Source organism: Vicugna pacos, chromosome 1 (genome assembly GCF_048564905.1).
Source record: "Vicugna pacos chromosome 1, VicPac4, whole genome shotgun sequence".
In the NCBI taxonomy this organism is placed as follows: domain Eukaryota; kingdom Metazoa; phylum Chordata; class Mammalia; order Artiodactyla; family Camelidae; genus Vicugna; species Vicugna pacos.
The window spans coordinates 1,149,915-1,162,445 of record NC_132987.1 but is presented as its reverse complement, the minus strand read 5'-3'; positions in this window follow the sequence as shown (position 1 = coordinate 1,162,445).

Here is a 12,531-nt window from a genome sequence, read left to right as displayed (position 1 = left end):
AGGACAGAAACCTGGCGGGAGATTCCCTGGCTAGAAGGTGAGAACAAATGTGTTCTCCAACGTGCTCTGGTAGCAACTAGTTTAAATGAACCGAGCAATTGTTCCAGCATACACGCAGCTCTACATGAAAATCTCAATCGTTACCAGCCGCTCAGTGCAGCCCGAAGCAATGGACGGACTGCGGAGGCCCCTGGCGGCTCATCGTGGTGCCTTACACCACGTGCAGGATGAGAGGTGCCTCCCCGCCCCCTCCCTCCCCTCCCCTCGAGGGAGATGGCTGGTCCTCAGCTGAGCTTACCTCATAGCAAGCTGTCTCTCAGCCCTCTGTCTAAAGCAAGATAAAAGCGGGAAAGCTACCTGGGACTTTACAGAACCATCCCAAACGGGAACTGAAGCACCTTTCTTCCCTCCTCTCAGCTGCCTGGAATGTGGACTTGATGGTTGACCCTCAGGCAGCCACTTTGGGCCATCAAGTTGACGGGCTGAAAATAACAGGCATCTGGTTCTCTGACCCTGGGGCCTTCATGCAAACCAGCCCTGCGGTACTGATTGCTTGACTTCTTTATGTAAGAGGGAAATACAAGTTTAGCATGTGTAAGCCACTGCTGTTATCTGGGGAAGTAGCTGTTGTACATTGCCATGGTAATTCCTAATAATAAAGTTAAAGTTTCACCAAAAAATCTTTACCAAATAGTTAATAAATGATAAAAAGTTCCTGATTTTTGTTTTAATGTTATGAAATGTAAGTCAAGTTTCAGCATATGCTAGTAAAATAAGACACTGTGGAGGAAAAGCAAAACAGAGATTGTAGAACAGAGACCCAAAGCATCCTCTTCTCCAAGGCACAGGAGGACAGCCGTGACTCTACGTGACAAGGCTGGAGTCACATGGGCTCTCTGTTTTCCTTGTCTTGGGTTGTGTTTTGTTCCCAGCCATGGGAAAAATGGATAAGGCTGCTGGTCAAATTATTTCAGGAACAGCTTCCATCGTGTAGAACCCCTGTCTCTTCCTTTCCTCTGCCTCTTGGAATGTTCTGACACAATTAATCAGTCCAGCCTTCTAAATTGAGCAAATGGATCTCAATCAATCTGCTTTTAGACACAGTTAAGAAATAGACATTAAAAAGCATAACTAGGAAATCTTATCTTCCAGAGGTCATTGCACAGATGAAAAAGGAGAATAGCTGTGAATCACTCTGTAAACACTAAGTGCAATACAAAAAATATTAATACTGGTTCTATGTCACATTCATCAAAAAAGGAAAACAGAACAGTTTTCTACCAGAAGGAGTAGGTGCTTTGCAATTTTCTGTCACTTTAATTCTTCAAAAGTTTCTATAAACTTGATGTCTTTAAAAAAATCAATGCATATTAGGGACCAAATTTAATTCCTTCATCTCCTCCGGTTTAACACATATCAAGAATGATACAATTTCTAGACATTTTATCTAGGAATGTCTTTGGTATACATGAGGCACAGAGCATGACAAATTGTCAGTATCACTCAGGATAGGAAAACCATGTTTGATACCCGAACTTGAAGACATGAAGAAGATGCCTGACTTGTCCCACTGACCTTTCAAGCTATTATTTTTGAAACATTTGTTTCTTCTTGGTCCAGAACAGACACGCATTTGTTGATGTGAGACTTTTTTAGTGGAAATGTCAACCCATCCTTACCACTTTAGAGACTGAAACCTTACCCTCCTCATCCACGTGGACATAGCATCCTTACTGATTCCTAACATGAAAAATGACCACCGATGCCATCTCAGGATTCTCCAATGCAGAGGTTCTCTGCTGCAGTGAGGAGGAAATAGTCGTGTGCTTCAAGACGCACTTACTGTCTGTAGCTCACTTGGCAAGACACTGCAACTTGTCTAAGCTAAAGCTTAAAAGTGGAAAATAGAGACAACATCCATGGCAGAGGGCATTCGGAGGCTAATTCCTTGGCCCCACTTCATCACTTCTCAAGAGCCGTGGGCAATACCTTGAGAAAGGCAGCAATATGTTACCCAACTCATCAAAAAGCTGCGTCTCCTACTAATTCACAGTAAGTGTCATCTGGCTCAAGAGATCTCCCTGTGTCTCTACAGTGTACGTCTAATTTTTCTTTATTTTCTCAGTTGGGGGACACTCCTTTTTTGAAAATCCCCCTCCCTGCAGCAGAAGTTCTTAGTTTCCCAATCAGAATGCAGGCTTGAAGGGGGGCAACAGAGCTGAGAAAACATAAATCAGTATTTATTCCTTGATATATTTTTTGCACATGGACTAAAAATCATTGGGTCAGTTGGACATCAATATCATATCTAATTTACACAATTGTCAACTGTCATTTTACTACTAGCTCCTGAAACAGTCACGTGGTCACTAGGTTTTTATTCTTCCCTTGACCCATGGATTCGATGATTTCTAACCAGACACAATAGCTTTTTCAAAAGAAGTCTGTTTCACCTTTTGCTTTTAAACTAAACTTGTGTGCTTGACCCTGACTTCATTCCAACATTCACAAAAAGGTATCCAAGGACAACCACATTTGACATCATCACTAGATGTGTTGAATACAATGGTGAGCTGATTCTTCCAGATCATTAAAATATAAATGCACATTATCCTGTGGTCATCTTCAATTTGTGGTGTTTTCAGTAATCGTTACCTCTTTGGATACTTTATCACACATTTAGCATTTCTTTATGCAATTCAGTTACATTAGTATATAAGATTTCAAAAGAACTGCTTTCTCAAAATGATGACATTTAACATCTATGGTCTTTTTTAAATCAAGTAATTCAATATGGTTGTCAAGGACAGCAGTGAAGGTTGTGTGTGGTGATTGCTGCTTCAGAGTCTCCAGTCCTGCCCCATGATCTTACAGGTGTTTATGCATCTTTGTCTGTGTTATCACATCAGTCTATTAGGAGCTGAAATTAAACTACCTGGATGCTAATTTTTCTTTTTAAAAACAATAAGCTCAATTTCCCCTTCTAATTCTTTATTGTTTCTCATACTGAGGCTCACCACTTTTCCTAATATATATATTTGGTGGGGAGGGGGGCACAGCCCTGAAAGCCTGCAGACAGCACCAACCCTATAAGATTAACCAGAGGTGGCCGTGGATATTATGTGACTTCAGCCACTGAGCACGAGCACCTGCTGTCCCTCCAACTGTTCTGCCTCCATTGTTGACAGCCCTGAAGGTCACTGCACCTTGTAAAATTCTACAACATTACAGTTCAAATATTTTTGAAAGTTATATATTTGTGAAAGTCGTCTGCTGCTTGTGTAAAAAGGGGGGTGCTTCCCTTTGCTCATTTCATGCTAAACTAAGTCCAGAAAGACACACACACACACACACACAGTTCTGAGTGCCCCCAAGGAAAAGTTTGAAAGGCTTTGGGAGAGTGGTGGCACTCAAACCTTTGGAAATTTGAGCTCTATGAGAGCATCACTTATTCAGAAATTAAGCATTATAATTCTTAATGAAGAGATTCATAATCACCCACAAGATACTTACCAGAATTTTTTAAAAGAAGTTATCTTCCCTAAAATCCAATGATAATTCAAATATCCATGGAAAGAAAGTAGATCAGTAATATCAAGCAATAATTTCTACACTATTGCTGATTAGCCTTCAGCCCCAACAAAAGGACATACAAATAAGATACCTGGAGATAAAGAGATGGAAAAGAGTTATTAAAAAGCAAGAATATAAAAGAAGTAGTGGCCTTATGGAAACCTGTTCATTTTCTTTGAAATAATTTCTTGGTTACAGGAACTCACTCTTGAGGATCTGGAAATGCATCAAGAGGAAATTGAACAGGGAAAAGAAGGAGAAGTAAGTCTCATTTATCTCCGAGGCTGATCCTAAATGAAAAAAATTTCCTTGGCTTCCAGAATAGACAACCTGCATGGTTCCCTTAGCAGAAGAGTGAGGAGGAGAGAAAACTGAATGTGTGTGCAAACCATCCTTCACCAACCCTGTTGGAACACAGAATTTTGGTGTTAGGGGCACTGCCTGACCTATAAATATAAGAGAAGGAACAAGCTCTAATAAGGTTTTTGAGCGAAAAATGCTTTTAAATTTAAACCTACTCTAGGAAACATGCTGAGAAATCATGGTATGTGCTTGAGGTGCAGCCTTGCTGTTTACATTACATAAAGGAATGAGTCCCCACATGTACCATTTTGGGAACGGAATCTGTGTTGCAGCCTCCTTCACTTAGGTTTTTGGAAACCCTGAGTTTCTGGCCACGGGGAATTAGGCTTGTTGCATATCTAAGGGGCAGCAAAAACTCCAGGGCTCTTTTCCATTGCAAACCACTTCTACTTGAGACCGGCTTTAAGAATCATGCTGAGAAATCAGAGTAAGTGTTTCTACATGTCACTCTACATTTTATGCTGGATGAAAGAACGTCTCTCCACATGGTCACCTCTGACATCAGTATCTGTGTTGGAGACGTCCTTCACATAACTTCTTGGAAAGCCAGAGTTTCTGGTCTAGAGGAACTACGCAACTTACAAATCTAAGGGGAAGCAATTGCAGCAATTGTATTTTCCAGAGCAAACAATTTTTACATTGAAACCGGCCCTTGAAAACATACAGAGAAACCAGAGAATGTCTTACTACAATTCAATCTACCTTTTATGCTGGAAAAAAGAACGCCTCAACACATACTGAATTCTGAGGGTTGAATGTGTGTGAATACCGCCAAACATATAGCTTGTTGGGAAGACACAGTTTCTTTTGGGTGGGTACCTAGAACACATACATATATAAGGGGAGGTATTAATTGCAACTCAGTTTTACAGTGAAAATTATATGAACTTTGTACAGGCACTAAGAAACCATACAAGAATGCAGAGTAAGACTTTCTACTGCAATCCATTTCTATTATGCAAGATTAATGAACGTTTCTCCACAGCTAATTACTGAGAGTTGAATGTGTGTGAAAGCAAATAATTCACAATTTTGTCAGGAAAACACAGCCTCTCTTGTGTGGGGAATCAAAACACATATATATATATAAGGGGAGGACTAGCTACAATTCGGTTTTACAGTGAAAATTGCATAAACTTCAAATAGGACAAGGAAACATACTGAGAAATCAGATAGTTTCTACGAGTCCCCACTCGTTTAATGCTAGCTGAACGAACGCCTCTCCACATGAACAATTCTGAGAGGTGAATCTGCATGAAAGATGACAATAATTTGGATTGTTGGGAACATAAGTTAACTTTCTATTGGGGAAACCCACTACATAAATGTATACGGGGAGGCACTTGTTAAAAAAATGATTTACAGAGAAAACAGAACGAAATTGAAACAGGCACTAGGAAACATACTGAAAAATCAGAGCGTTACAATTGCTCCACATTACACTAAACTTCATGAACAACAGTCTCTGAACATGATAAAATCTGAGAGATGAATATGCATGAAAGAATACAATAACTACAATAGCAAAGGTTGTTCGGAACACAGAGTGGATTTTGATCTAAAGATATATATAAGGGGAGGTACAAGCTTCAAATCAGTTTAAAAACAAACGGAATAAATTTCTAACGGGCACTAAGAAACATACTGAGAAACCAAAATAAGTGTTAATATTGCAACATATTCATTTATTTCAGATGAATGTAAGTCAATTCATAACCAAAATTTTGAGAGTTAACTGTGTGTGAAAGCAGATAATCACCTAGCTTATGAGAAATACAGAGATACTATTCAGTGGGAAACAACAGGACATAAATATATACAGGGAAGTACTAGTTCCAACTCGGTTTTAGAAAGAAAACTGCATGAACTTCAAGTCGGAACTAGAAAACACTGAGAACCAGAGAAAGTGTTTCTCCTGCAAACCGTTACAATTGTGTTAGATGAACAAACGTCTCTCCACATGTTCAGGATTGAGAGATAAGTGCCTGTGAAAGCCGCACTTGACCTAGCTTGAAGGGAACACAAAGTTCCTTTTGAGATGCAAACTCCACTACATACATATATATGGGGAGGTACAAGCTCCAACTCGGTTTTACAGAGAAAACATAAGGAATTTCAAACCGGTACTAGGAAACAGACTGAGAAACCAAAGTAATTGTTTCTCCTGAGACCCGTTTCCTTAGTGCTGAATGAACGAAAGTCTCTCCCCATGCTAAGTAATCAGAGATAAGTGTGTGAGAAAGCCGTCCTTCACTTAGCGTGAAGGGAACACAAAGTTTCTTTTCAGTTGCAAACTCCACTCCATACACATATATGGGGAGGTACAAGCTCCAACTCGGTTTTACAGTGAAAACGGCAGGAACTTCAAATCGGCACAAGGAACAAGACTGAGAAACCAGAGTAAGTGTTTCTCCTGCAACGCGTTCCTTTGTGCTGGATGAACGAACGTCTCTCCACATGCTCAGTTCTGAGAGATAAGTGTGTGTGAAAGCCGTCCTTCCCCTACCTTGAAGGGAACACAAAGTTTCTTTTCAGTTGCAAACCCCACTCCATATATATATATGGGGAGGTACAAGCTCCAACTCGGTTTTACAGTGACAACGGCAGGAACTTCAAACCGGCACTAGGAAACAGACTGAGAAAGCAGAGTCAGTGTTTCTCCTACAAACCGATCCCTTTGTGCTGGATGAACGAACGTCTCTCCACAAGCCCAGTTCTGAGAGATAAGTGTGTGTGAAAGCCGTCCTTCACATAGCTTGAAGGGAACACAAAGTTTCTTTTAGGTTGCAAACTCCACAGCATACATATATATGGGTTGGTAAAACCTCCAACTGGATTTCATAGTGTAATTGCAGGAACTTCAACCCGGCAGTAGAATAAGACTCAAAACCAAGAGTAAGTGTTTCTCCTGCATACTGTTCACTTTGGGCTAAATGAATGAATGTCGCTCCACAGGCTCAGTTCTGAGGGAAGAGTGTGTGTGAAAGCCATCCTTCACCTAGATTAAAGGGAACACAAAGTTTCTTTTCAGTTACAAACTCCAATACATATTAACAAATAAATGGGGAGGTAAAAGCCCCAACTCTGTTTTAGAGTGAAAACTGCAGGATCTTCAAACCCACACTATGAATCAAACTGAGAAACCACAGTAACTCTCCTTCAACCTGTTCCTTTGTGCTGGAAGAACGAACGTCTCTCCACATGCTCAGTTCTGAGAGATAAGTGTGTGTGAAAGCCGTACTTCACCTAGCTTGAAGGCAACACAGATTTTCTTTTCAGTTGCAAACTCCTCTACATAAATATATATCGGGAGGTTCAAGCTCCAACTCGGTTTTACAGTGAAAACTGTAGGAATATCTAAGCGGCACTAGGAAACAAACAAAAAACACAGTAAGTGTTTCTCCTGCAACCCGTTCCCTTTGTGCTGGATGAACGAACGTCTCTCAAAATGTTCAGTTCTGAGAGAAAAGTGTGTGTGAAAGCCGTCCTTCACCTAGCTTTAAGGGAACACATAGTATCTTTTCAGTTGCAAACTCCACTCCATACACAATATGGGGATGTACAAGCTCCAACTCGGTTTTACATTGAAAACGGCAGGCACTTCAAACCGGCACTAGCAAACACACTGAGAAACCAGAGTAAGTGTTTCTCCTGCACACCGTTCCCTTTGTGCTGGATGAACGAACGTCTCTCCACATGCTCAGTTCTGAGAGATAAGTGTCTGTGAAAGCCGTCCTTCACCTAGCTTGAAGGGAACACAAAGTTTCTTTTCAGTTGCAAACCGCACTCCATACACATATATGGGGAGGAACAAGCTCCAACTCGATTTTACGGTGACAACGGCAGGAACTTCAAATCGGCACTAGGAAACGGACTGAGAAAACAGAGTAAGTGTTTCTCCTGCAACCCATTCCTTTGTGCTGGATGAACGAATGTCTCTAAACATGCTCAGTTCTGAGAGATAAGTGTTTGTGAAAGCCGCCCTTCACCTAGCTTGAAGGGAACACAAAGTTTCTTTTCAGTTGCAAACTCCACTCCATACACATATATGGGGAGGTACAAGTTCCAACTCGGTTTTACAGTGAAAATTGCAGGCACTTCAAACCGGCACTAGGAAACAGACTGAGAAAGCAGAGTCAGTGTTTCTCCTGCAAACCTTTCCCTTTGTGCTGGACGAACGAACGTCTCTCCACATGCTCAGTTCTGAGAGATAAGTGTGTGTGAAATCCGTCCTCCACCTAGCTTGAAGGGAACACAAAGTTTCTTTTCAGTTGCAAACAGCACACCATAAACATATATGGGGAGGTACAAGCTCCAAATCGGTTTTACATTGAAAACGGCAGGAACTTCCAACCGGCACTAGAAAACAGACTGAGAAACGAGAGTAAGTTTTCTCCTGCAACCCGTTCACTTTGTGCTGGATGAACGAACGTCTCTCACAAGCTCAGATCTGATAGATAAGTGTGTGTCAAAGCCGTCCTTCACCTAGCTTGAAGGGAACACAAAGCTTCTTTTCAGTTGCAAACTCTACTCCATACACATATATAGGGAGGTACAAGCTCCAACTCGGTTTTACAGTGAAAACTGCAGGAATTTCTAAGCGACACTAGGAAACAAACTGAGAAAACAGAGTAAGTGTTTCCCCTGCAACGCGCTCTTTTCTGCTGGATGTAAGAACTTATCTCCACATGCTCAGGTCTGAGAGATAAGTGTGGGTGAAAGCCTTCTTTCACCTAGCTTAAAGGGAACACAAAGTTTCTTTTCATTTGCAAACTCCACTCCATACAAATATATGGGGTGGTACAAGCTCAAACTCGGTTTTACAGTGAAAACGGCAGGCACTTCAACCCGGTACTAGGAATCAGACTGAAAAACCAGAGTAACAATTTATCCTGTAATCCGTTCCATTGATGCTATATGAACGAACGTCTGTCCTCATGCTAAGAAATGAGAGATAAGTGTGTGTGAATGCCGTCCTTCACATAGCTTGAAGGGAACACAAAGTTTCTTTTCATTTGCAAACTCCACTCCATACAAATATATGGGGTGGTACAAGCTCATACTCGGTTTTACAGTGAAAACGGCAGGAACTTCAAACCCGCAGTAGGAAACAGACTGAGAAACCAAGTAAGTGTTTCCCCTGCAACCCGTTCCCTTTGTGCTGGATGAACGAACGTCTCTCCTCATGCACAGTTCTGAGAAACAAGTGTGTGTGAAAGCCGTCCTTCACCTAGCTTGAAGAGAACACAAAGTTTCTTTTCAGTTGCAGACTCCACTCCATACACATATATGGGGAGATACAATCTCCAAATCGGTATTACAGTGACAACGGCAGGCACTTAAATCCGGCACTAGGAAACAGACTGAGAAAGCAGATTAAGTGTTTCTCCTACAAACCGTTCCCTTTGTGCTGGATGAACGAACGTCTCTCAAAATATTCAGTTCTGAGGGATAAGTGTGTGTGAAAGCCGTGATTCACAAAGCTTGAAGGGAAAACAATGTTTCTTTCCAGTTTCAAACTCCACTACATAAATATACATGGGGATGTACAAGCTCAAAAACGGTTTAACTGTGAAAACGGTAGGAAATTCAAACCGGCACTCGGAAACAGACTGAGAAACCACAGTAAGTGTTTCCCATGCAACCCGTTCCATTTGGGCTGGAAGAACGAACGTCTCTCCACATGCTTAATAATGAGAGATAAGTGTGTGTGAATGTCTCCCTTCACATAGCTGGAAGGGATCACAAAGTTTCTTTTCAGTTTCAAACTCCACATCATACATTTATATGGGTTGGTAGAAGCTCCAACTGGATTTCATAGTGTAATTACAGGAACTTCAATCCAGCAGTACAAAAAGAATCAAATCCAAGAGTAGTGTTTCTCCTGCATACTGTTCCCTTTCTGCTAAATGAATGAACGTCTCTCCACATGCTCAGTTCTGAGGGATAAGTGTGTGTGAAAGCCGTCCTTCACCTAGCTTAAAGGGAACACAGAGTTTGTTTTCAGTTGCAAACTCCAATACATATTAACATACATATGGGCTGTTAAAATCCCCAACGCTATTTTACAGTGAAAACTGCAGGAACTTCAAACCCGCAGTAGGAAACAGACTGAGAAATCAGAGGAAGTGTTTCTCCTGAAATCCGTTCCATTTATGCTATATGAACGACCGTCTGTCCACATGCTAAGTAATGAGAGATAAGTGTGTGTGAATGCCGCACTTCACATAGCTTGAAGGGAACACAAAGTTTCTTTTCAGTTGCAAACTCCACAGCATACATATATATGGGTTGGTAAAAGCTCCAACTGGATTTCATAGTGTAATTGCAGGAAATTCAACCCGGCAGTAGGAAAAGACTCAAAACCAAGACTAGTGTTTCTCCTGCATACTGTTTCCTTTCTGCTATATGAATGAAAGTCTCTGCACATGCTCAGTTCTGAGGGATAAGTGTGTGTCAAAACCGTCCTTCACCTAGCTTGAAGGGAACACAAAGTTTCTTTTCAGTTGCAAACTCCACTCCATACACATATATGGGGAGGTACAAGCTCCAACTCGGTTTTACAGTGAAAACTGCAGGAACTTCAAACCCGCAGTAGGAAACAGACTGAGAAAACAGAGTAAGTGTTTCTCCTGCACACCGTTCCCTTTGTGCTGGATGAACGAACGTCTGTCCACATGCTCTGTTCTGAGAGATAAGTGTGTGTGAATGCCGCACTTCACATAGCTTGAAAGGAACACAAAGTTTCTTTTCAGTTGCAAACTCAATTCCATATACATATACGGGAATGTACAAGCTTCAACTCGGTTTTACAGTGAAAACTGCAGGCACTTCAACCCGGCACTAGGAATCAGACTGAAAATCCAGAGTAAATATTTCTCCTGCAATCCGTTCCATTTATGTTATATAAACGAACGTCTGTCCACATGCTAAGAAATGAGAAATAATTGTGTGTGAATGCCATCCTTCACATTGCTTGAAGGGAATATAAAGTTTCTTTTCAGTTGTAAACTCCACAGCATACATATATATGGGTTGGTAAAACCTCCAACTGGATTTCATAGTGTAATTGCAGGAACTTCAATCCGGCAGTAGTAAAAGACTCAAAACCAAGAGTAGTGTTTCTCCTGCATACTTTTTCTTTTCTGCTAAATGAATGAAAGTCTCTCCACATGCTCAGTTCTGAGAGATAAGTGTTTGTGAAAGCCGCCCTTCACCTAGCTTGAAGGGAACACAAAGTTTCTTTTCAGTTGCAAACTCCACTCCATACACATATATGGGGAGGTACAAGCTCCAACTCGGTTTTACAGTGAAAACTGCAGGAACTTCAAACCCGCAGTAGGAAACAGACTGAGAAAACAGAGTAAGTGTTTCTCCTGCACACCGTTCCCTTTGTGCTGGATGAACGAACGTCTGTCCACATGCTCTGTTCTGAGAGATAAGTGTGTGTGAATGCCGCACTTCACATAGCTTGAAAGGAACACAAAGTTTCTTTTCAGTTGCAAACTCAATTCCATATACATATACGGGAATGTACAAGCTTCAACTCGGTTTTACAGTGAAAACTGCAGGCACTTCAACCCGGCACTAGGAATCAGACTGAAAATCCAGAGTAAATATTTCTCCTGCAATCCGTTCCATTTATGTTATATAAACGAACGTCTGTCCACATGCTAAGAAATGAGAAATAATTGTGTGTGAATGCCATCCTTCACATTGCTTGAAGGGAATATAAAGTTTCTTTTCAGTTGTAAACTCCACAGCATACATATATATGGGTTGGTAAAACCTCCAACTGGATTTCATAGTGTAATTGCAGGAACTTCAATCCGGCAGTAGTAAAAGACTCAAAACCAAGAGTAGTGTTTCTCCTGCATACTTTTTCTTTTCTGCTAAATGAATGAAAGTCTCTCCACATGCTCAGTTCTGAGAGATAAGTGTTTGTGAAAGCCGCCCTTCACCTAGCTTGAAGGGAACACAAAGTTTCTTTTCAGTTGCAAACTCCACTCCATACACATATATGGGGAGGTACAATCTCCAAATCGGTATTACAGTGACAACGGCAGGCACTTAAATCCGGCACTAGGAAACAGACTGAGAAAGCAGAGTAACTGTTTCTCCTGCAAATCTTTCCCTTTGTGCTGGATGAACGAACGTCTCTCCACATGCTCTGTTCTAAGAAATAAGTGTGTGTGAAAGCCGTCCTTCACCCAGCTTGAAAGTAACACCAAGTTTCTTTTCAGTTGCAAACTCCACTCCATACATATATATGGGGAGGTACAAGCTCCAACTCGGTTTTACAGTGAAAATTGCAGGAATTTCTAAGCGGCACTAGGAAACAAACTGAGAAAACAGAGTAAGTGTTTCCCCTGCAATCCGCTCTTTTCTGCTGGATGTACGAACTTATCTCCACATGCTCAGTTCTGAGAGATAAGTGTGTGTGAAAGCCGTCTTTCACCTAGCTTAAAGGGAACACAAATTTCTTTTCATTTGCAAACTCCAGTCCATACACATATATAGGTAGGTACAAGCTCCAACTCGGTTTTACATTGAAAACGGCAGGAACTTCAAACCGGCACTAGAAAACAGACTGAG